At 45.9% G+C, this 26,158-nt stretch overlaps 1 protein-coding gene across 17 annotated transcripts in view; it reads left to right on the forward strand.

Annotated features, from left to right (window-relative positions):
• CCSER2 (coiled-coil serine rich protein 2) overlaps nucleotides 1–26,158 on the forward strand; it is a 556,848-nt gene that overhangs the window by 256,513 nt on the left and 274,177 nt on the right. The window lies entirely within an intron of this gene.

Genomic DNA, 26,158 nt, shown 5'->3' on the forward strand with positions numbered 1-26,158 from the left:
CTTTTGGGGAGCCGTTTATTAAAGAGCTCGGAAAGTTTGCGAACACTTTCACATCATTAGATAAAGCCTAGTCTTCTATTAAGCGGGTGTTCTCTTCCTAGGTTTTCCACTGGACTGGTTGAGGTAGGGGCTCCTCAACCGGCCATTCCTTCCAAAACTCCAGAGGGCAAGGCTCCAGGCGCAGGCAGTTCCAAGATCAAACTCACTATGGTAATTTCTACCCGACCCTCTGCAGGCTCTCAAGAGGCCTTGGTTTCAGAGGTGCCAACGCTACTTAAAATGTTGGTAATTTTATCTACCTCTTCCCTCCTAAAAGTGGGGGATTGCCTGGCCAATTTTGTCCATCTGTGGGGGACACTCACAAACTGTGCTTGGGTTTTGCAGACTGTACAGGGTTTCCACATAGAGTTCTGCAGGCTTCCTTGGCAAGAGACGCGTCCCAGACCTATTCAGTCTTCAAGGCAAGTAGCAGACTTAGTGGATGCAGAGGCTCCCTCCCTCCTAGAGAAAGGGGCTATTTGTCTTACATCTCCTCGGGGTTTCCTCAGCAATATGTTCTTAGTAAACAAAGCAGACTGGGTCAGAGTCCGGAGTTGAACCTAGTTGAGTTCAACAAATGGTTGGTGTACCACCATTTCAGTTTGGAGGGGACTCATCTCCTGAGGCAAGTCTTTCGCCCAACGGATTCGATGGTTCGTTTGTGTTTGAAGAATTCATATCTCAGCTATCCCAATCTTTCCTGCACACAGGAAGTTCCTGCAGTTAGGTTGTGGAAGAGAGCCCAACACTGAGTCCTTCACAGCCTACTACTTACCGGGGGTAGATCCGTCGTCCCATGGGAAAGCGCCAAGTGTTCAGAGCACGTCCCGAACCTGGGGAAAGGAAGACTGGGAAAGAGTTAAATCATTCCTCCCAACCTCTCCCCTACAGGAAGGAGGAAGAGCCCACCCCAGGGAAAACCAAACCGAGAGCCCGCAAGGAGGAGAAAAGGGCCTCACCCCGGAGTAAGAAGGGCAGAAGTCCGAGAGTCTAGAGGCGGGGCCAGGAAGTGCCGGAGAACGCAGCAGAGGCAAGCCCTAGAGAGGCCGAAAAGCAGAGGTGACGAACTGGAATGAGCTCCCAGAGACAAAGGGAGTCTCCTGACGAGTCAAGTGAGAACTGGTGGAACAGCTGCCACAACTCAGTTGAAGCACAGCCGGTCAGTGACCGGGGACATTTTTTTCTTATTTTAAAGGGGAACTCATATTTGGGAGAAAAGGAGCAGGGTTGGGAAAGGACACTGCACGAGTGTGGTCGGGATTGTACACTGGGGGAGGATTCGAATTAGGAGACCACGACGAGCTGACCGTGACAACATACAAATCCTCCCATTTACCTCTGGTGGCCTGATAGAAAAGGACAGTTTTGTTTGATAACACCAACGGGCACGTTATCCCATTAACTGACACAATATTCCTCTGTCGCTGGACTCTGTCACAATTAGAAAAACCCCTGACCAAACTCCAAGAATCGGAGCACAATTAAGGTATACAGAAGAACCTTAGAGAAGGGTCTTAGAGGATCAACTTGACTGGATTGATAAAGAAACATTTATTTTGTTTACTTTTTCTTTTTGTGTTTTTCCTGGGCCTGTATGTGGAGGCACCCATTGCTATCTATTCTACTTCGATTACCACAGTGTGAGTGAGAGTGGGAAAAAATGACCAAGATAAATCTCCCTTCAGTACTACTCACCTCTCACGTGCCCCTAGAGAGTGTGTGCAGTTTAATTTGTGGCACCTTTGGGTGTTGTGAAGGACATTACCGTAGGCCTAAACATATCTGATAATACCCAAGATATTCACTGTCCTTTTATTTTCTTCTTCCGAGCCTCCTGTGGTTCCTGCCAGGAATCTGCAAAAGCTAAGAAAAAAAGAAAAGAGTGATCAAGCCAAAGAAATCAGGAATACAGAGAAAAAAAACATTAAACAGCTCCTGTGTTAAATCCATTCTGTAAATTAAGAAGCAAAATTGAGAAACCTATAAAGCCTCCTAGCTGCTATTTCCGCCCATCCCTTCCACACTGGCGCACCAAGTCTTCCTTTTCACGACTCTGCCTTCCCGTCGTTCCTCCACTTCTTGTGGCTTCATGAAGGTACTCAAACCAGTCGTGGAGTACCTTCCGGCGCAGGGAGTTCTTGGCAATGTGCTTCCTTCGGCACAAGAGCCTCAACAGTTTATGCAGCAATTACAACAAGGGGTCAACCCCTTGGAGAGCCTAGGCTTTGTCATCAATGTTAAAAAGTCCCTTTATTATGCCTCCTCAGAAGGCAATTTTCCTGGCTTTCGGTATAGACTCCACAAAAATCACCCTCAGCCTTCCTTCTCTGAAGATGTTCAAGATCTGGCACGAGCTGCGCAGAAAATATGCCAAACAGAGGGTGCCCCTCTGGCAGATCGCCTGTCTGGTAGGGCTTTTGTCAACCTCCATTCAGGCCATTTTCCCTGGCCCATTACATTATTGGGCTTTGCAGAGATTGATGGCAGTTCACCTGCGGAGAGGACTCCCTTGTTCTCAGTCTGTGCTCCTCTCCGACGAAGCGCAGGAAGAAATGAGCTGATGGCTCTCCCACATGGAAGCGTGGAGCGAATGAGCTATATTTTGGTCGGCTCCCGACCTGGTAATGGAATCTGACGTCAGCAGGTCAGATTGGGGCGCTCGATATAGAGATTTTTCCACAGGAGGGTCGTGTTCTCTGCAGGAGCAAGTGTTGCACATCAACTGTCTAACACTTCTGGTGGGATCCTTTGCGGTCCGGTGCTGGAACCAGCGACCGAATTCAGTCATGTGTTCTTCTAAAAATGGACAATATTTTGGCTGTCCGGTACATAAGCCACCTGGGCGGGACCCCGTCAAATGTTCTTTCAGAATATAGTGAGAAGGGAGAATGCTGCTGTAAGCTAAGGAGAAAAGATTAGAAGAAAGATGGATTGGGAGCAAGGATGAACGCCAATGAGGAAGTGGAGGAGCCACTGCTGAAGGCTAGGAGAATAGATATACATTAGAGTGTCTGGTAAGAAAGAGGAAGAGTGCAGACTGGAAGGAGGTGGCTGACAGGGTTTACACAACAATAGGCAGGAAAAAGACCGACCATATTGGGAAGAATTCCTGCATTGGGTAAACCAGCGTGGTCATGCCGAAATGAGGCTGGATACGCTGGTCGTAAAGGAATGAGGATGTTATATTGCCTGCTCTTCTCTTTTATTCTTCGCCCACAGCATTCCTGTTCTTTCTCACTGTATTGCAGTTGATCCTTTCTCTTTCATTTTCTGTCCAGGTTATCATCACCTTCACCCTGCTTTTAATTCCATATGTGGATATGATTGCCCCTAGGTATTCAATTCTGTTTGACTTTGTTTTGATTTCTGCGTCTCATGGTTGGGCCTAGACACTTATTCCCTGTCTGGACAGATCTTCAAGTATTCTTTGCTTCATATTGTGGCAACACATTTTCTTTTTTCCCCTCTGTGTATTTCTCTCTATTTCCTACAGATCTCTAGTCAGCATAGGGTTGTATATGCCATACCCAGACTATTTTTTCACGCATGACTTTTTATGTCCTGATGCTGAGCCCAATATTTCACTAAGGATCGATACGTCATCGACTATGGCACCTTGACTCAGTTGTTATAAGTGTTCATTCTTGTACACATAAACATTTGTACTAACAGATTGTGACTTAACCGCTATGTTTGTTTTGTCTCACTTATACGCCTGAGTTTGTAAGTCTTGTATGACTTTCTTGTGTTAATTTTCCCACAGCAAGGTTTTTTTTTCATTAAAGAAATATTGATGGTTTTCCATTGGGATAAAGGTACATAGGTCTCATTGCCTTTCTATGTATATTGATTTTTCGGTATTCTTTCTAAATGGGACCATTGTGCCTATATAAATACTGACATCCCTGTTCCCTTATTATCCATGGCTTTCCCTTGACTCACAGAATCATAGCTCGAGGTAGAGCAGCATTCCTTACTTTTCTTAACGAAACATAGGAATGCGTAGAAGAGTACATAGTGGCGAGGAAAAAGCCTGTCGATACAGTAGCTTTGAAGCAGTGAAAGAAGATATAATAGAGTGGAACTGAACTGCCTTCACAGCGTGAATTATAACCCGAGAGGGCAGCTGTAACAGCTGTGAAAACACATCCGAACAGAAGATGGCCCTTCCTGCAGTATACCACCCTATAATAGGACTATGACAATAAGCATTCCACTCAGAAAGAAACTGAAACGTCATACGTTGCTCCCAGGTCAGCAAATAATTTATAATTTTTCACAAACCCTGCTCCAATGTTCAGCACACTTAACTCGTGAACAACAACTGAACTAAATATCCAAGTAGATGCAACTATGCAACTGAGGGTAATACATAGATATTTAGAGGGTGAGATATGGGGTTGTGGAAAACGGTCAACCCCGTAGACACTTGCCATCAAAGTTAACGGGGGGTATGCTTCTACTGTTGGATTTATTGAATGAGTGACCATCTTCCTACTGTCCTAGGGGGAAGCTTTGTTGGGAACTGTTCACTTTTAATAAGCAAGAGATCTTTTGCCTCATTGGTTGTGTCGATCCTGACCATACGGCTGGACCACAGGTTGGCAGGATTTCATTAGGTAGGAAGAACTCCAATCGCCTGTAGTGAGGACCTCGATCCCAAATACAAGATAATTATTTACAGAATACATATATAGTGGGTTTTTGTACATGGACTGTCAGTCATGTGAATAGAAAAGTTTGATAAAAGCAGTGTCTGTAAAAAGTATCAAATATATTCTAAACTGTAATGGGGCAACGATCATATTCCTATAATAGACCTACCTGACTCAAGCTGGGGGGAATGCATTTTTTTTTTTAAATATGGAGAGGTTAGTTATGTTGTTTTTTCCCTAATTTGAGAGCACTATGATCATAAGAATACCATAAAGCTGCCAGCTTACCAAAAAATAATAAACTGCATACCTCTCTCGCACTGCTTCATTCATTGCACTGCATATGCTGCATTCCATAACAAGATTACCGCTCCTCGGTGGTCATCTCACAAGACTTGGAAAAACTTCCCATATAGGATCAAAACAAAGACCACTCACTTCCAGCCACACACCCTATAAGGTGTGGCCAAGAGCTTTAGCGCCTCACACGATTTGAAAGTGCTATATACATTTTACAGCACAGTCCAGTATCTGCTTAGGATATATTTACAGCCAGTGAATCCAACTGGAAACCTTTTAGTTTCTCAGTGACTACTCTGAATTTTTTCAATAGGGCTAAACATTTGTATGTGATATCCTGATATGATTTTCTAGTAAGTCACTACAAACGTCTTCAATGGCGTTAGATTGGATCTATTTTTTTGGTTAACCTTCACAAGTAATAGTGTACATCTGCGATACTTAACCTGTCACCTGCGGACCCTGGCGGGCCACTGCATCTACTCAGGGGGTTCGCAACTATTGAGAAATTATGGATTATAGGGAGCTTTTAAAGTACAATCACATAACAAATCAAAATATCTAACTGAAATTTGAAATCGGAGGCTAAAAATTAAGCTGATTTCCTTAGTTTTATTTGTGGGAGCAACTCAACTACATTAGTTTAGTGAGTTGGTGTCCTCTAGTGAAGCACTTGTATGCTCTGACATAAAGACAAAGTGATATGCTATAGCCTAGCATGTCTCTTTATCTTTGAGAAATAAAACCGTTTTTTTCAATGCTACAAAGTCCAATTAAAATGTTGATCTTTATATTTTTTCTTATTTGAACGAAAGTCAGTATTTCATTATTTATTTGTTTGATATATACTTTTTTCTGTAGTTTTGTGTATTGTTTTAGGTTCACATCATAGAAATAGTTTAGACTGAGTTCCCAGGTTTCTAACATTAGGTCAAAAAGGTTAAGAGCTGCAGGTGTATGCCCTTTTATGAACACAGGGCTTTTACGATCTATTTCGCTCTAATTCAGCTTGTCCAATTTGAAGACCTGAATATGGATTTCAGATCGTGTAACCAACATGTTTGTATAAAGAGTGGGAAAGGGAATTTGATTCTTAAAAGGAGTAAATCATTCATTCATAGTCATCTAAATTTTACTAATTTTTAAATGCGGATAAAATGTTCAGGAGTATGCGTAGAAATCTTTGTGAATTCTATGTTATGCCTTTCATGTCCAGAATGCCTTGCTTTTTTGCTCCACACCTTGACACACAAGAGCCTGCATGATCCCACACCAAGTGCATGCAAAAATTCCCCTGTTGTCACGTGCAAACACCCAGGTCTATAACATCGCATTCGCAGGCAGTGCTGTTGCCATACAAGAACAGCGCAAGCGCTGTTTTTGCAAACCCCAAAAAATACCAGGATTATAAAAACTAGTTGAAAAGGTGGTGTTTGGTTATTGTCCATAGTTAAGATAAATTAAAATTAACTTTACATTTTTTAAATGAGCACTTGTACAAAATAAGTGAAAGAAACACTCCAAAAGTGAGATTGTTTGGTTGAGATGGGCACGCTTTTTATTTTTATAGATTTCTCTTACAAAGTTTTATCTTATTTAGTACTGCACAATTTATTTATTGCGAAAAAACTTAAACATGAACATACATTCTGAAGCAATAATGAGCATATTGTAAATATTTGCACTGAATTGTCATTGGTATTGTTACGTATGGTTTAGAATTTTTATTTATTTAAACTGTGACATTTCAATTACTGTGTTATAAACTTTTAAGTTTGTATGTTGTAACAAATACTGTATTAAGGCATTGGTTATAAGCCCCAATGCCACTGCATCTGCTACACCATTGAAATCTTGACTCAAGTGCCTGCTAAATAACTACACTTTGGTGGTTTTAAGAATGTGCTGCTGGTGTTCTTTATATTTATAACAACGAAAATACAGTAAGCTGTTTAAATTACTTTGGACAACTCAAACCCTTTTTGGCAACATATAGCTAAAATACAAGGCGTGAAGCCAGCTAAATTAGACAAAGCGTTTGCCTGTTTTAAGAATGTGCAGTTGATGTTTTTTTATATTATATAACAGTGAAAATAAAGGAGGCTGTTATCATTACTTTGGAGAACTCAAACCTTTTTTAGCAAGTATTAAGCTAAAATACCACACGTTAAAAATATGCAAATAAAGATAAATGCATTTTACATCCAGTGAAAGATGAACAGCATAATTTGCCCTGGTGGGAAAATCAATCCTGCTTCAGTTTACAGAGTATTGCTCAATTACCATGTAGCATATTCTTATGGTCAACGGAGAATACAACAAACAATAGCACTCCAATCAATTAATCAATCAAAGTAAGCTTTATTCGATTTCACAAAGTGAATCATAAAAGCTACATAATACATCCATGACAATACTTTAAAATCACCAAAATACAGTATAAAACAAGATACAAAATTCTTCCATATTAAAAGTGAGAAAGCTCAAAGTATTAAAAAAGACTGTCATCACAGAACAATCATATTTTTACTATGTACAACTGCTTCCTGTAGTTGATGACAGCCCATAAGAAATGTGACAAAGCTCAAAGTATTAAAAAAGACTGTCATCGCAGAACAATCATATTTTTACTATGTACAACTGCTTCCTGTAGTTGATGACAGCCCATAAGAAATGTGACATTACCAAACAGATAAAAAAGTTAGGTAGCATTTGCAGATAAATATACGCCGGGTGACAATGTCTGAAACCCAACTGTAATAACAAGGGTTTTATGAGTTTCTGTCTCAACCTTGAACTGTTTACAGAAAAGCATGATATGCATGGTGTTCTGAGGTGAAATATCATCACACGTGCAATTCCCCAGGTCAGGTGACCAGTTGTTGGCCGTAGGAAAGCTAATTAAGTGGTGGAAGATATCCAACCAGAAACGGGTAAGCACAAACCTGTGACGAGGATTATAGACGTTGGTTAGGTATTGTTGCATGTGAAAACAAGTCAAGATCATTTGATTCCTCAACACAGTTGGTTTACAGATTTCAGATGCTAATCTGATTTCTTCCAATAATTGAATGCATTTTAGTTTCAAGGCTTTCCTCTGCACATTGGCCAGGCTCTCGGGAAGAGTAAAATATTCAGGATGGCCAAGGTTTATCAGAAAGTTGTGCACATATTTGAGCCACAGGATGTTAAAAACATTTGGGGATTTTTGGCAGTCGGCATCTATGGCTCGATTTAAAATAGTATGTTCAGATGACCATATTTTGTGCCATAATAGCACTGGCTGGATCCTAATCAGGTCTGCTATGTAGGGGGCACCTTGTTCAGAATGACAGACATAAGTTGGGCTACTTTTCGGCAACGCAAGGAGAGACCTGCGAAAGACATTTTCTTCATGCTGTAATACATCAATCTTTCCATGCCCCCATAGCTCAGCCCCATACATGGCAGAGGATCAACACTTTGCATTATAGATTGTCATCATCTCCTTTGGGTGTTTAAAGCCAAGCTGTCTGGCAAAACTTAATAGGGCCATTGCAGTTTTCATTATATTAGTCACCTTGATTTAATAGCCCCTTGCCAATACCCTGATTGAATAAAAACAATGCCCAAATCTGAAAAAGACTCTATAAACTGAATGGTGGAACCCTCAATAAAAATGTCACAACAGCGAGTGGCCTTCTTCCCGATCTTCATGGCAAAGGTTTTGCCTATGTTGATTGTTAGCCCAAGGTTTTGCATGTACTGAGCGAACTCGTCCACCAGACACTGCAGGGCAATGGGAGTGCGGGGCATTAACACAGCATCGTCGGTGTAAAGTAATGCTGGTATTCGACGATGTCCCACCTGGGGTAGATCCGCACATTTACTTGGCAGTATGTCGTCTACGCTGTTAATATTGAGGTTAAATAAGAAGGGGGCCATTACGCATCCCTGGTGCATCGTCTTCCTATTTTAAATGGCTCACTACAAGTACCATTGAGACCATAAGGTACTCTGACTCTGCCTTGGGCATACAAATCTCTAAGGAAGTTCACAATTGTGGCGTCCATGTTGGCCATGATTGCCCATAACTTATTGTGAGCTACCAAATCAAAAGATAAATCAACAAAAAGTAAAAACAGATTGCCTCCTTTCATGTGCACATATTTGCCAATTAATAAATCTGAGTTTATGGCCTGCTCTACAGTTCCCAGCCCAGCCCTAAACCCTTACTGTAGGTCCAAGAGGATGTTATTTGTTTCATCCCAATCCTGTAGTTGTCCGAAAAGCATGCGACCAGCAACCTTCACCAGGCAATCCAAAAGAGAAATGGGCCTGTATTGCGCTGGATTGTTGCGGTCACCCTTCTTAACAAGCACTGGCGTTGCCAATAGGTTTCGCATTTGGAAAGTTGGAGCTATTGGTTTTGTAAATGACATTTTATATTTATATATTGTTATTGACAATGCCAATAACGATATATAAATATAAAATGTCATTTACAAAACCAATAGCTCCAACTTTCCAAATGTGAAACCTATTGGCAACGCCAGTGCTTGTTTTGTGCTTATGTTCCTGGTTAATTTCTGAAGGGAGCCCTAAAAGCCAATGTGTGGGTACTGTCAAACAACACCATATGATCTGGTGACTGATGATGTTTTTTCCGTTAATCACCATGGAAATAGTTTGGCAGTAATTTGTGGTGTTTTCATGGGGCTGTTTGAAGTAGGCGGGTGTGAAGTTGGTACGTGGTTTTGAGGGAGCTTGTGTGGGTGGGGGGCAATCCTGTTTAATGGAGTTTGCAAGTTACCATGGCATTTCAGGTGTAAGCTGTGATGTTACCAAGTTCCCTAGTGTATCCTGGCATACACAGGCGCTGGCTTAAGCTTCATATTAACAGATGCCCTTAGCGTGAAATAAATTACTGAATAGTGTTTCTGGTTAAGTTTGATTACCTGCTCCACTAAGATGATGCTCCACTAAGATGATGGCACATCCCGCCTTACTTTTACACTTGTGTGTCTTTGGGAAAGTGTGGCATAAATGAAATGCACGTCTGATGGTTACAGCATCAAAGGCTTGCATGCATAGTACTGATTGAGATGCATGACTAGAAGTAGGAAGGTGTAGGAAAGGTGCGGCTATTTAGTCTATGCCGCAGAATCGACTGGTGGGCGGCGTGATTTCTAATGATTGCACTCATATCAAGACGTGATGGAAAGTGTAGTGTAATTGTGGTAGTTTGGTCAGGCATAGGGAAAAACCATAAGCCGTAGTAGGACCCTGGTTTCACATGTGGGGGACTCACGAGCAAGCATATCGATAATCAAGCATACGGCATGCAGAACAATGAGAGGCGTACAACAGAGCGCCCTGTAATAACTTGAGCATCGTGCTAAGGCAATAAATAAGGAGTGACATGGTCAGTCTATAAGCAACGTAATATGCACAATCGGAATGACCTCATACATAATACGACACAATAACGGCAGGTTCATTTCAGCTTGCAATCAAGGTTACCAAGTGCGCGAATTATACGGTATGAATAAATAGTGAGCCATGTGCAGGGGGAACCAATGAACGTTAATATCCAACACGAATTGCAATATAAATTAACCATAGCAGTACTGATATTGAAGGAGGTACCAGAAAAGAATTAGATAAGGCCGCTAGCATTTCTGCTATTCACAAGGGGGGACGGTGTGATAGTGAGAAGGAGGTGGGGGGGAAGCAATTCAGGTCCAATTGCGCAAGTCTTACCGCCAAGTCCGGAATGGGTGAGCTTGGGTGGGGGAGGAGGTAGGTGTCTGGCGGTTCCTAAGTGAGGAAGGAAGGGGTCAATCATGCGTATTATTTGAATCGCGGTGTGGCCGTCTCCTCGTCATGCTTCAACATCCTGCGCATGCTACGTAAGATCTTCCGGTGGATCCCCACCGAGACGAGGAAGACGGTCACCCAAGCCCTCGTCACCAGCCGACTGGACTACGGCAACGCCCTCTACGCCGGAACCACTGCCAAACTCCAGAAGAGACTCCAGCGGATCCAGAACGCCTCGGCGAGACTCATCCTCGACATCCCCCGACGCAGCCACATCTCCGGACACCTGAGAGATCTGCACTGGCTCCCGGTCAACAAGAGAATCACCTTCCGGCTCCTCACCCACGCGCACAAAGCCCTACACGACCAAGGCCCGAGCTACCTCAACAACCGGATCAACTTCTACACTCCCAAGCGCCTCCTCAGATCAACCAACCACGCCCTCGCCGCCGTCCCCCGCATCCGAAGAGCGACAACAGGAGGAAGATCCTTCTCCTACCTGGCCGCCAAGACCTGGAACTCACTTCCGACCAATCTGCGCCTGACCCAAGACCACCTCTCCTTCAGGAAGAAGCTCAAGACCTGGCTGTTCGAGCAGTAACGGCACCCCCCCCCTCCCAGCGCCTTGAGACCCTACGGGTGAGTAGTGCGCTCTACAAATGACCTGATTGATTGATTGATTGATTGATTGATTGACTCACCAGAATTTAGGAATACGGAGTTCAGGGCTGGAGATTATCGAGTCGCTGAAGCGTACTCGTATGGCTCAATCGCCTGCAGATAGGGGAAGGGACGGATGTATGGGTTAGACACAGCTTGCCCTCAGTGCTGGGTCTCCTAAAAGTACGCGCTGACAGTGCTTACCGGTTACAAGGTTAAGTTAGCTGAATAGCGTGTGTGAATATAGGGGAGCCCATTGAACCCGGTGCGTCATATATGGAGGCGGGACTAGAGCTGGATTGGGCAATGAAGGTCAGGTGGTGAAGTCGTGAAGATTAAAGAAGGACTGCTACTCGAGGCCCCTAGCGGAATCAGCAGTACTGAAACCCACACAACGCCCACGTTTTCGGAATTTTAAGCATGTGATGTGAAAAGTGTGCTTACAGGAACTACTCTCAGCTGGATAAACCCTTATATACAGCCTCTCTGGGCAGGTTTTGTGTGAACGTCATCACAGACGTAATGCAGTCAAATGGCCGGAGGGAAGCCGGATGGGGGCGGGAGAGCCTGGTGGGGGGGCGGGAATGCGAGCGAGGGGAGAAGTGTGGCAGGCAGATGCGTGGAGGGAAGCCGGATGGGGGCGGGAGAGCCTGGTGGGGGGGTCGGGAATGCGAGCGAGGAGAGAGAAGTGTGGCCGGCGGATTAGGGAGATGCGCGTACTTGTGTGGTCAAGTGACCCGCTTTTGTGGTCACGTGACTCACATGCACTGGGAAGAAACCGCAGTGGTTTGACGAGTCGGATCAAGCCCTTGAATTTTCGCCTATTACATTCGCAAGCGAATGATAATAGGCGAAACCTAAAAATGGGTACAATAAGCGAGACTGGCCAGGTGGATAAAAAGCTCTGGACTTGGCAAGCTTTAAAAAGCAAAGTTAGGATAGGGCCCCAGAGCGCAATATTACATTTAAACAGATCAATAGGGATCCCGTCTGGCCCTTGGGCTTTACCCCCCTTACTTTCTTTCAGGGCCAGAACAACTTTGTTCAAGGAAAACTCTGGATATCTGGAAACCTTTAACGGGCCGATGGACTTGGGTGCATTAACAAGAAACATGGGCCCGTTATGGGCCAGGGCGCTTGCGGTGGAAGTAACAGAGTCTTCCCTAGGGAATACAGATTAGAAAAGTGAGCTATCCAAGCATCCTCTGTGATCGCTATCTCTGCACGTGGAGAGTCTGGGAGGTTATGGGAAGGAGAATTAATAACACGCCAAAACGCAGTGTTGTCATTGGATAGACTAGCCTCCAGTAACTCGTTCCATGTATCCTCCTTCAAGATTCTTTTCCGTTGTTTAATGGCTGCTTTGTAAGCCAGTCTACACTCCCGGACTTTCCTTACAGTTCTAGGTTGTTCAGCTAGAGCTAATTTCAAATTTCTATGAGCTTTAGTACATGCTGAGTCAAACCAGCCACACACGCCCGACTTTGGTGTTTTCTGTTTTGCAAAAAGGCCCTCGCCCTTTTTTATTTGATTATGTGCTAAAATGAAATTGTGCACCTCTGTAGTTTCATATAAGCAGACTTCAAAGACCTCCCTCTCTTTTCGGATCAATTTTGCAAGGAAGTTAAAAGGATCCACTAGGGACCACTTCAACGCATACCCATTGCGACAAGAGATCATAATTTCCTCTAATGCAGTAACTTTTGGTGTGCCACGTGACTGTCCGGTAAGATCAAAGTTCAACGAGACACTTTGGGGGGAAATGATCGCTGAGCGCTGTCGTGCACAGTAAACTCCAAGACCAGTGTTGAATAATTAGGGAATCTATCACACTATTGTCCCCCCTTCCATTGTAAGTAAGTAAACAATAGCACTTGCTTTTGGTGCTAGAACAATACAATCTGCACAGTAAAGGCCAGTCCGAAAAAAAGCCAGTCTTACCACCTATCTGCTTATTAAGCTAAACACTCGGTGTTAAAGTGGAGAACTCGCAGTAAAGAAGAAAATAACTGTTGTTTTTTTTTTTAAAGTGTTCCAAAATAATAGATACCTTCCAAAAAAAGAAAGCAGCACAAATTCAATGCAGCTCACAAAGACAAGCTTTGACGCAATGTGAAAACAATGCCCAGCAGATGGAATTTTCCAATTCACTGCTCTTGAAACTATACAGCCTCCCTTCCTGGCCAGTAGAAGTAGCAGGCTGCATTCGCAAAACTCAAATACTTTTAGAACAGGCACATGACCGCGTTTACAATCCAAAACTCTGTGGCAATTGTAATGTTATACAGAAACTATCACAACGGATAAAGAAAAACATCTCTTCAGGCACCACCATGGAGCGTGCTCATGTAAAGCGCTGCAATCATTTTCATTTGGGTTTATGCTACATAATGTGCCAACAACAAGCACATGACTCAGGAAAAAAACAATTTTAGGTTTTAGATATATTTTATTGATTTTTGGAAAAGGCAAGTGATACAGATCGACTCACCTACATCCACTGGTCAGTGGTGAAACAGCAACAGTTGGACTATATATGCATCACAGAAAAAGGGGGGAAGAGAATGAAAGACATAGAGGTGTTGCTGGACCCTTTACAAGACAAGCCTCATCAAGAAACGGACCGGTATGAGGAATTGAGTGAGGCCAGTGTATCAGATACCTCTTCAGATTCTCCCCTCCTCTCCTCCGTGGCAATGGAAGAGGGAGCATCATACACTATGCTAGTTCGAAGGGCAGCTGAGGTCCAGGGCCTTCAGCTCCCTTCTGTGGCAATCTAGGTGAATATGTTGACAGAGGTCCTGCAGCCTGGTGTCTCCTCCTCTGAATCTTGCTGCCTTTCAACAAGGCCTTAAGTGATGTCCTCCGGGAGCACAGTGTGGAGCCGTGCACTCCCAGAAAGTTGTATCCAATAAAAGCAATTAAGTCAATTCCTTTGAGAAGTCTTTTTATTTCAAATAACACAAGCTTCAGCCAACGTGTTTTTTCCAATGGCAATTGGACTTCATCAGGGCATGCGGTTGTGGAGTGAATGACGAGGGATCACTATAGTTGGTGTCCCGGCAACTGTTATCTTCAAGGCTTGTCCAGAAATCATGCAGTAGAGCCAAAATGATTGTGGGGTTTAAAAAGTGTAAGCAGTATACAGTGGGCTGTTCCGCATGTGCCTCCTTGATAAGGGCCTGGTCCCAGAGTCTTGATCGGAGTTCGTCCAGCGTGATCCTTCCTGGGTTGAAGCCCATTGCAGGGGCTCCTGTGAATAGGACAGTTGCCTGCTGCCTGCACCGGGTGACCTAAATTTCCTCACCAACCACCTTATCCCGATACCTCCAGATTGAGTTCAGTGTTATGTAGGCGTTGACTAAAGACTGACTGGTCAAACTCGGCCCAACTCCTAGAGAGCGTTGCATGAGCAAACTGCCTTTCTTCGGTACATAACCATTAATAGAAAAAGAAACCTAAACATGGTTCAACCAGCTAAGAGTAAGCAAGTATTCAACGATCGTGCCAGCCAGTAGTGCACCTCCCAATTTTCCTACATTTTGTGGTTTGTATTCTCAACATTTCTTTGTAGTTCATCTTGACAGTTGCTGTCATGTTTTCAGTGCCACTCAGGGTGGAGACATAATTTGATGCTTATGCTACTGAGGTTGAGTTGGGTTGAAGGGCAAACTTTTCACAAGAAAAATAATTTTTAAGTGCGTGCTTGTTCTTGTTGAGCCTCCATAGAGTATTGTAGCATCAGGGGGACCCATATTTTTACTGACCTCATAAAACCTTAGTACTATGACAGAAATTATGATGGCTCAATAGCAGAGAAGGCTACGGTCATTTCTTGGTTCTGATTTACTTTGATTCCTCGCTCAAGAATGATAAACCACTGTAGGCTCAACAAGGATGCGCATGGTATGTAATATTTAGGAAATATTCCATAACGATTTGCATAATAAATGTATGTGTCCTGTTGCTCTTGTTTGGATTTAGAGCAGAGATTGTACTGTTCTTACCTCAAATGTTTGGCGCCACTGGTTTCATGTTAATTTGGATGCCAGCCCCTCTGAGATCTGCCATGCCTCCTTATTTTTAGTCTTCTGGAAACATATGTGGGTAATCGATGTGGTAATCATCAGCAGACCTTTACACAATCAGTGTTTTGTCCCCACATTTCTGATAAAGTTGTCAACAAATGTTCCTGCTTTAGATTGAGGTTAGATACTGTGGGAAGAAATCATGTTACAAGTGGCATTTGAATATTTAGAAGCAGAGATTAGAGATAAAGGAGATGAGATCATCAACGATTTAAAAGCGAAATGGTTTGGAAAGATAGTGGTTTTAGGCTTTGATTGCAACAAGCAATCAGCACTTTTTTGTATGTCATTTTGTTTTGTCATGGTTCTGTCATCGATTGTGCTCGTAAACGTCTCTGTGTGGTTTGCATGTTTTGAAGGGTGGTGGGCATTCTCAACACGGAGAAGGTTGCTGGTAGACCAGTGAGAAGACGCACCGTCTGGTGCAAGGATTCTCTCGACAAAAAAACGAATCAATATTTATACTTACAGTTTCACAATCTCTCATTGACATGACATAAATATTGGCGATGAGTTGGTGAAGAGAAAAAGAACCCCGTCCCAGTTTAGTTCTGCAGTCATTCGTGGCGATACTGTCCGGCCCTCAGTGGAGTGGTTAGCATCTCTACTGTCTTGCCCTCCATGAGGTGTTTGTGGTGTGGGGCTGACAGCATCGTGATTACTGTGCCGTCGATTGACTTCTAGTGTATGCCTTGCTGTTGTCTGCCTTGATTCAAGAGTCACCATGTAGGCAGAGTTGGTGAGCGCATGCACTCTTGTGGTGCGAGATCTTAGCGCATATGCGGTTGGGCTGGTGTGACATGTATGCCTGTGTATCACCTTGTTACTATGCCCAGCGGCCGCCATATTAGATTGGGCAGGAGTCGTCGTGTTCTTAGCAGTACAACGTAACGCTGAGAACTTTGAGGTTTTTAACAGTGGCTTGTTCCTACGGTGACGGCATACATGAAACAGCATTTATGGTGACAGGCACACTTCATTTTAATTCAAGGTACTGTAGCTTATTACATTTACGCCTGCACAAACTGTGACAGTCACACCTTAAGTATTGACATGTTATTGTATTCTTTCAGTTTAACCCCTTAAGCAGTATTTTATGATGATAAGCACATCAGCATTCAGAATTAGGTATCTCTAGGTCATTAAATTGATGCCTGCGCAAGCGGTGACAGGCACACCTAAGGTATTTAGATCGTTTGTTTCTTTGCAACAACTTTTCACAACAACTGTTTCGTTTACTATGTAAACTACTGTGTTGTTTATAACATGGCCTCGCCTCGCCTCGCCTCGGTTAGTAGCACAACCTCAGCCAGTTTCACTGTATACAGGCAAACCTGGTGTAAAACGACATATCTGGTACATGAATTTTGAAAATTATTTGTTAGGATATTTCATCTAGAGAGAAATAAGGCTATTTTGTTAAGCTGTTTAGGTGTCGCTGCTCAATTCTTTTTTGTTAGTCTTCTGGAGGTGGGGCCACCAGAGGATGTCCCCGTGACGATTTCGAGAAACTGTTGCACGATTAAATGCTCAATTTGGTGAACACCCGAATGTAGTTATTGAAAGGTTCAATTTTTTTTCACGAAAGCAAGGTAGTGAGGAAACTATTGATGAGTTTATTGCAAATCTCAGATTTGTAGCAGCATCTTGCAAGTTTGGCATCAGCATGGATACTTATCTTCATGATCAGCTGGTGTTAGGCTGCTGTAGCAAGGATATCCAGTAAATACTCTTAAAGTACATGCAATCATTATTTGTCTGAGTTAATAGAGGTTACTAGAGGAGTTGAGAGATCTATAATTTCTTAGAAGATTTTATCTCCTGGGAGTAGCATAGAAGAATTAAGTGTTGGAGCAGTACGTCTTGAAGTGAAGAAAATGGAAAGTGACAGTAAAGACGGTGTTAAAAGAAGTCACTGTTATCTTTATGGTTCACAAACACATGTTGCAAATGCTCCTATTTGTCCAGCCGTAAAACACAAATGTTTATAATGTGACAAAGTGGGGCACTTTGCGAAGATTTGTAGATCAAAAAATGGTGGGGGAGTAGTGGGAATTAAGAAAAAAATACAAGTGTCTCTAGGATACACGTTGATGAAGAGGAGAGGTTGAGAGTATGCCAGGATTATTTTAAAGATGTCATTTTCACTATCTCCTCTGTCGTTAAATGTGTGGTCAGGGGTCCATTTTGTGTCATGGGCATTAGTATAACAAAGGTATCGGTGATGGCAGATTCAGGCTATACCATCACTATTTTAGATCATTCTATTGTTATGGAAAATCTGTGCCGTGACCACTTGAATGAGTGCACCATTTCACCTAAGGCGTTTGGTGGGTTTGATATTCAAAGGTTTGCCTGGTTCAGGAATGTAGTGTTATTATTATTTTTTTAATCTGTTTTTATTAACGTTTAGGTTACATGTACATGAGAGGCAATGTACTCCTATAAGTAACGATGCAGTAAATCACATATCAATAATGGAAACACATATCTGGTACATGAGGTTGGAGCATTATTAGGGCCATGGGGTGCCCGTTGCACCAGTATACTTGCGAGTCTCGTGATCAGCTCATTTCATGAAAACTACAGGCTGCAGTGCAGTGGAAGCATAGTTTCATTAGTCCAACGCATAAAGTCTTTCAAATGAATCAGTGCGGACTTATGAACAGATATCGAGTAAGTAAAACAGTCAAAACCCAACAACCTCATCCTAGACCGGTGCTGGTGTAGGTATCCCCACCACCCCCTGTTCCCCCCCCCTCCACACTACACTGTACAGCAGTCTGGCTGTTGCTCCCCAACAGTGACAACAGCTGCGTTCACCCTTGGTGCCTGGTCAGATATTTTCATACATGGAACATTACAGCCACACACTGGCATGGCCCACACTACCTACCCTGGATCTGGATCCCTCCCTTTTGGCTGTCCCCCTGAGCATGCTTCCTCTGTTCGCTGAAGTGCCTGGAGCAATCCCTCTCATTGTGCAGCTATGGGATCCTTCCTCAACCCCAGTCTCTTTTCCCTGCGGATGGCGGTTCCCTCTGCTCTGGCCCACGCGGACAGCGAGCTCCTCCATGCCTGCATATGCGATGGGTCCTGCGCTTTCCACCTCTTGGTATTGAGTCACTTAGCGACCATGAGCCCCAAGTTGAGAAACCGGGATGTTACTTTGGTGGCTGGGGTTCTACAGAAGTGGTGCAACAGATAAACAGTCCAGTCAAAGGGTATGTCGCGACCTGTGCTTACGCGCAGTAACTCGCTGATTGTGTGCCAGTATGCATGTAGTCTGCGGCAACTCCACAGCATGTGGACAGTATCAGCCCCGGGTTTGGTACCTCTAGGGCACACTGCATCCGTGCGGTGGAAGTACCTATTGAGCGCCTCGGGTGTGAGGTATGCCCTATTCACAATGAACAACTGTATTTGTCGGAGTCTCATATTTCTGGGTATGCGTACTGGGCTCTTCAATAACTGTTCCCACTCCATGTCCGCTAGTTGTCTCCCTAGCTCTACTTCCCATTTGCGCCGGAGAGGTTTTAGGGTGATCGCCACGTGTGTGCGTAGTGACGCCAAAAACCACCGGATCAGCTGCCTGCCTCGCCCCATAACGTGAAGGTACTGGATGGAAAAGTGTTGGCTGGGTTCTGTGGACATGTCTACCCATTTAGCAGTCAGGGTTGTGATAAATGAGCGGTGAGTTAAGAATTTCCCCGGTGATAATTCACCGTCTTCGCCCAAGGAGTCATATGGGATAAGCGCGCCATCTCGATATAGGTCTCCCAAGGTCTGTATGTCCGCGTCCCGCCAATGTGTGAGTGCGAGGGAGGTAAGTGCTCCTGTCCCGCTAGGGAAGCCTTCCAGTAGTATTGCCAGTGCGTAGGGGACCAAGGCTCTAGTGAGGAACAGGCTCCTACGATAGCATCGATATGCCACCGCGAGGAGGAGCCGAGTCGGCTTTGCAGACTTGGTGGCTGGGTGGAATAGCGCGAATATCTGCTCTAGAGAACGTGGTGGTAGTGTGGATGCAGTGTCCTCCCGACCCTTATCCGCTAGCCAGTGGGCTATCCATTGCAGCTGAGCAGCTAAATAGTGCTCAAAGCAAGGCTCGCCAGCCCCCCTTGGTCCGTGGGGATATAGTTTCGCTAGTGACATCCTGCTCCAGCTGTTCCCCCCGATGAGGTCTCTAAGTAGTTGAGATAATTTATCAAAAAAGGCAGCGGGGCCATATAAGGGCAAGTTAGCAAAGTTATACAGTAACCAGGGGAGAATCTCCATTTTAAACAGCGCTACTCTACCAGTGCCCCAGAAGCGCACCTGTGACTTGATGACCGTGAAGGCCCTGCCCAGGTTATCCTCGAACAGGTCTGCCGGCTGACGGTAAATCTGTAGTCCCAAGTATCGGAATGTGTCTCCCCTCCACTGTACCCTTGTACCATTGAGGGTGTATCCCGGATCCTGCCTCCCCTCTCCGAACGCATAAAGACAGGACTTGCTGGCGTTCACCCGAAGACCCAAGATGGTGGCAAAGTCCTGTAAAGTGCAGGTCAACTGGGCTGGAATATCGTCTATGTCCCTCATGTACACCATCAGGTCGTCGGCGTATAGCATTACTTGGTGTACTGCATCCCCCAGTGGTATGCCATCTCCCAGTGTTGCGCGCAGGGCCGCCGCCAGGGGCTCCATCGCCAACGCGTACAGGAGTGGCGAGAGTGGGCACCCCTGCCTGGTACCCGTGCAGATTGGTATGGCGCCAGAGATGTATGGGCCCAGCCACACCCGAACAGTGAGGTTCTTATATAAGAGGCCCACCATTTGCAGAAAACCCAGTCCCAGATCGTAGCGCATCAACCATGCCGAGAGGTAACGCCACTCCAGGCAATCAAATGCCTTTTCCAGGTCCAACATCAGGCAACCCGCTCGTGGCCACTCCTGTATACTGTCTGAGGCTACCCTGAAAAACCTCCTCAGGTTCAGCGACGTGCTCCGCTTGGGCACGAAGCCGTTCTGATCCCTGTGGACCAGGTCAGAGACCACTGGCGCCAGACGCTTCGGCAGCGCCTTGGCAAGGATCTTACAAAAGTCGTTGAGGAGCGCTAACGGCCTATAAGATCCCAGGTCTGTGGGGTCTCGGTCTGGTTTGGGCAGAGACACCAGGTAGGCCTCGCGCATCTAGGGGGGTAACATGCTGTTCTCTAGCACCGTTACGTAGAGCCTTGTGTAGGTGCAGCACAAGATACTCCCGGTAGGCCTTGTAGAATTCGGTGGGCAGGCCATCCGGACCCGGCGCCTTCCCAGATGCCATGGAGGAGATCGCATCCCCTATTTCCTCCAGGGTGAGGGGGCAATTGAGTGTCTCCTGATGTGTTTCGGAGGCTGTGGGTAATTGGGCCCGCTCAAAGAACCTCTCCAGGTCTTGGCCTGAGCAACGGACTCTTGATCGGTACAGTTGTGTACAGTGGTCTGCCATGACCCTTTGGATCTCCCGTTGCGTATGCACTAGGTCTCCCTCTGGTGTGCGCATAGCTGCAATCGGTGCGCGGTTACTCTCTTGTTTTATGAGCCAGGCGAGCAGACGGACTGCCCTATCCGCCCTGGCGTGTGTGCGGGCTGAATGCACCGCGTAGTTATGACACCTCAAGCGCTCCAGGAGTGCCGCATGCTGTGTCCAAATATCTTCCAAACAGCTCGCGTGCCTGCCACCTCCCTCCCCCTCGCGTTCGTATTGTAGCAATTGGGGTTCAAGGTGGGTGATTGATTGTGCTAACTGCTTTCGTATATTCCATGTGGCGCCTAAGCAGTGACCCCTAAGTGTTGTTTTGAAGGCATCCCATTCCAATAGCGCATTACTCGCTGTGCCTTCGTTGAGATCAAAATGTGTAAGGATAGCTGTCCCTAATGAGGAGCGCAATTCGGGGTCTTCCAGCGCAGTTGGTTGGAGACGCCATGTGGGTATAGGAGGCCGATCGGCATCCCAGCTGTGCTGCAACCACAGGGGGTTATGATCGGAATGTGTCCGCCCCAGGTACTCCGATTTCACAACCAGCGGCAGCAGAGACTGGGGTCCTACCACTCTATCTAGTCTCACATGAAGATGGTGCGTCAATGAATAATAGGAGTAAATGCGTTCAGTGGGGTGGAGGGTCCGCCAGATGGCCGGTATTGCCCAGTGTGAGAACCAGTCCATGAGCGCCTGCACATTGGAGACAGCTGATGTTTTACAAAGAGGGGAGAAGGACCTATCTAGGTGCACGTCAAGCATTGAAATGAAGTCCCCTCCCATCAGCCAGGGGAGCCCAGCGTAGGGGGTCAGTGCCAGTGACAGCTGTGCGAGGAATGGTACCTGGTCGACATTCGGAGCATAGAGCAAACCCAACAATAGGGATTGACCATCGAGTGGACCACGCACTAGGGCATACCTGCCTTCAGGGTCTATTACCACGCCTGTGCTAGCGAACAGAACACCCGCTCAAACCCAGACGAGGGTGCCCCTAGCATGAGCCGAATACGCAGTACCATACACCTGCCCTCCCCAACGCTTACGCAATCTGTCTAATTCTGGCTGTGTCATGTGCGTTTCTTGTAGAAGGGCGATTACGACTGAATGTCTCTGGAGGTAGGCAAAGATGGAGTATCGCCGTGTGGGAGTGTGCATGCCCCGTATATTCCACGTGAGTATGTTAACTTGCGCCATTGCTAGAGTGGATGGTCGTTTGGGGAGCTAGGGGTGGGATGTGTCTTAGTGAGCATGGAATTTGGTTAAGCATGTATGCACCTGGCTGAGGTAACAATAACAATGTATGAACAGTGAAAAATATGACGGCTGGGGCGAACTTTGCGTCTGCGTCCGTCCAAACTTTTTTAACCTTGCGTAGGTAGAAACGAGGTCAGGGTGTGACCTGTAGGGGTGTGTGCGCAGGTAACGGCCTGCTGTGGCTGTCCCCTCCTTACCATATGTGTGCGGTACGCCACTGAGAAATGTCGCCAGAGTAACCCGTGGGGTTAGTAAGGTACAGACCTAGGGACTGTCACGCGCAAGCTAGCTGTTCGTGAAAGGACACAAGAGATGTCTGGCTATATGCTGGGTGGTTACCTGACCGCGCCCAACGGGCATGTTTGGGCGATGACACTGCTGACCCTCCCCCACAGGTCATGAGTAGAGCCATATTGACAAACAGTGAGCTACTTGCGTGTTCTCAGTCCAGGATACCAACGGCAATCTGCGGGGTGACCTCTGGCAGGCAGAGGTCGTCGGAAATTTCAGTTGACGGTGACGAGTAGCCGCTCACCACCAACGTGTGCTGCGCGTAGGATTCCAGGCGATCTTTGGAATTCGCGCTGGCGATTGTTGTAACTGCCTACAGTGCGTTTTGACGTTCTTGTCGCATTTTCTCCGGGCTTGGGGCTACTGTTCTCAGTGTTGTGCCGCGTGAGGTCCTGCATCGTTTGCGGCTTCTGTCTCTCTTGCCCGGTGAGCTGCCCTTTCCCGGATCAGTCGGCCTTGTTCCCGTCCACAGCCCCGACTCCTCAAGCCAGTCCCATGCCTCCGCAGGTGAATCGAAGAAGCAGGTTTTACCCTTCTCGACCATTCGCAGCCTAGCAGGCCACAAGAGCGAGTATGGCAACTCTAGTTACCTGAGCTGGCGTTTCATTGCCATATAGTTGTTTCTGCGGCGTTGCACAAGGGCAGTGTAATCGGGGAAGAACATGACCTAGCTGCCACCCTCGGTGAGGCCGCACAACTTCTGAACCTCTCATAGCACCGCATCCCTGTCTCTATAGTTGAGGAGTTGGAACAGGAATGGGCGCGGTTTGGCTCCCGGCTGAGGCTTCTGTGTGGGCACCCGATGGGCTCTTTCCACTGCAAACTGGGTTGACAGTGTTCCATGTGGCATAAGATCGCGCAGCAAGTTCTCCACATACTGCTCTGAGTTCCGCCTCTCCTCTCCTTCTGGCAATCCCACAGCGTGAATATTGTTGCAGCGGGAACGCCCATCTGCGTCCTCCGCCCTGTCCTCCAGGGCGTGTATGCGATATAACATATCTTGCAGAGCAGCGACATGGCTGTGAGTGACTGGTTGCAGTTCTTTGAGCGTTGGCCCTTTGGCGGCGATTGTGTCCGCTAATTTGCGGTGATCCGCATGCAGTAGGCGTGAAGTCCGAGTTGACTTTGTCCATCCGGTTTTCCAGGGATGTCCTGGTATGGTCTAAGGCGGCCCCTATTTTCTCCACTGCTGCAAGGACAGAGTCCATTTTGGCTGTGAGCACTGTGGACATCGTCTCTGCTTCGCTCTCACCTCTAAAGTGCAACGGGTCGAGGCTGCCCGTGCGTTGCAGTCCTTGCTACATCCTGGCACGCATGCGCTCCATCACCAGCTGTTTCGCCGTGGGCATTTGCAGCCAGCGCCTGGTGGAACGGGTGTGTATACGGTGCAACCGCGTCAACAGCGCATGGGAGAGGTCGATTTACTGATGGGCGTGCGTTTCTCAAATGATGTGCTCAGGCGGAGACATTAAGCACGACCCTGGCTGGGAGGCTCCTGGTGCACCGGGTTCGCGTCTGCTTTGTGGACGGGGTCCCCCACCGGTGGTGGTCAGCCGCGGCCCCCAGTAGCAGATCCCCAGCCGCGTCTGCTTCACACACAGGGCCCAGAGGGACGGGAGAAGACTTGTGCGCCCCTCTCTCCGACGGGTCTGTATCACAGCGGCAGTCTCGGCGTGGGCAGCCGCTGCCTTCTAGGAATCTCCGCCGTGCGGCCTCACCACGCGGGAGCCACACCCGCTCTCCTGTCTGCAGCCGCGGCAGTGGCGATGAAGATGGCTCCAGAAGGTATGGTCTGGCTTCAGCAGCTCTTCCGCTGTCTGACTCCACACGTTACCAGCGTGGATGGCGCACTGGGAGTATAATTATGTCGGATGGAAGGGGATATCGGTCGGAGCGTTAGAAATTTGCATCCGCCATGTTGGCTGGCTAGCCCCCCCCCCCTCCCCTCCTTCAGGAATGTGGCGTTATTCATGGGAAGGAAGATTGTCACAAAGGTCTACGTGGCTTTTAATGGAAAGGACGTATTTGGGTGGTTGGACCTACTTACTGTGTTACGTTCTCTCATTGACACAACACACTTGCTGTTGACATATATGTAATGAAACCATAAAAGCTTTGGCCTATCTATTGGCGACTTGTTTGGAAGTACCTTGAATTGACAAAGCTGAAAACCCAGTGGTTTTAAGCTAGTGTGACATGGTCAAGTGGCAGAGTGCATAGCTTTGGAGCCTTCGAAACCTGGGTTGACATTTGAAGAAAATTGTGATTGTCAGCGACTTCCTTATCCTTTAAGTGAAAGTGTGTAATTAAATGGAAATGTGTTTAATTCAGATATGAAAAACAATAGTACATTGCACTGTTTCACATCATCTCGTATATTGCAGTGATAGGACCCCATACAAATTCTGGTTCCAGCACGCTGGTTGCACCCGGACCCCAAATACAGCTTCATTGCATTTAATGATAGAGGTTATCCAGCAACAATAAAAACATGCTCTCTCTTTAATGCTTCACTGCTTCTAGGGACAATATATGTGCGATATGAAACCACCTGGGTATGTTATTTAATGTGTATTTGTAAAGCGCACTATCCACCATGAGCGTAACTTGATGCTAAGCACATCTGCGTGGCTAGCCATGCCTATGTTAGGTTGGGTAATTGAAAAAACAGGTCTTCAGCTTTCGGAATTCAAGAGGAGGGGAGGAAGCTCTGAAGTGAAGTGGTAGGCCGTACATGTTTTACGAGCGATGTAAGAGAACAACCGTCCTCATGATCTAGTTAGTTTTCTGTATGTGAGGAGTAGACAAAATAAGTTTGTTGGATGTATTATCTTTTCTGAAAGATTTCCTCAGACCTGTAACTCTCTTTGAGAGCAGTGAATAAGTTTCGGTTGCATTCCTTAAACATTCTTTGAATCCACCATCCAAATTGAACAGGTTATTTTAACACTACCTTTTAGTAAAAAAAAAAGCAGTGCCTAAGATTCTGTGCTGTGGTGCTTGGCATTCTTGGCCAGTTGATAAGAAATTTGATTGGAACTTAGTTGCTGATCCGAATAGTTCGTTTGCCTAGCACCCCCAGTAATTCACGTGTTTGAGTCTATCTGGTGAACCAGAATCCTTCACTCACAAATGGCCAGTTTTCTTAACCCCTTCGACGCTCATGACGAGCTGGGCTCGTCATGAGGTAGCCTCCTCGCACGCTCATGACGAGCCCAGCTCGTCATGAATAATGGGCTTTACAAATTGTCAGCGTGCGGGCGGAAATCATGCCGCACGCATGCGGTTAAAGTATTTTTTCTGGATGTGTATAAAGACTGACTTTTGACTAGTACTGTATAAATATGTTGCACTTAAGGTGCCATGTTGCTTAAGAATTTCTTGCATCCCTCATCCTTCGACTTTGGGAGGATATGCCACATGTTATTGATAGACCCTTTACCATTTTTTATCACAAATAAAAATCAGCAGAGTGGACTTGTAAATTAAACAGTTGTAGTTATGTTTGTTGAAAGATGCTTATCCCTTTGAAAAAGATTATGAGCAGAAACAAAGAACATTTTTATATGTAGGTG

This window comes from Lissotriton helveticus, chromosome 5_1 (genome assembly GCF_964261635.1).
Source record: "Lissotriton helveticus chromosome 5_1, aLisHel1.1, whole genome shotgun sequence".
Classification (NCBI taxonomy): Eukaryota; Metazoa; Chordata; class Amphibia; order Caudata; family Salamandridae; genus Lissotriton; species Lissotriton helveticus.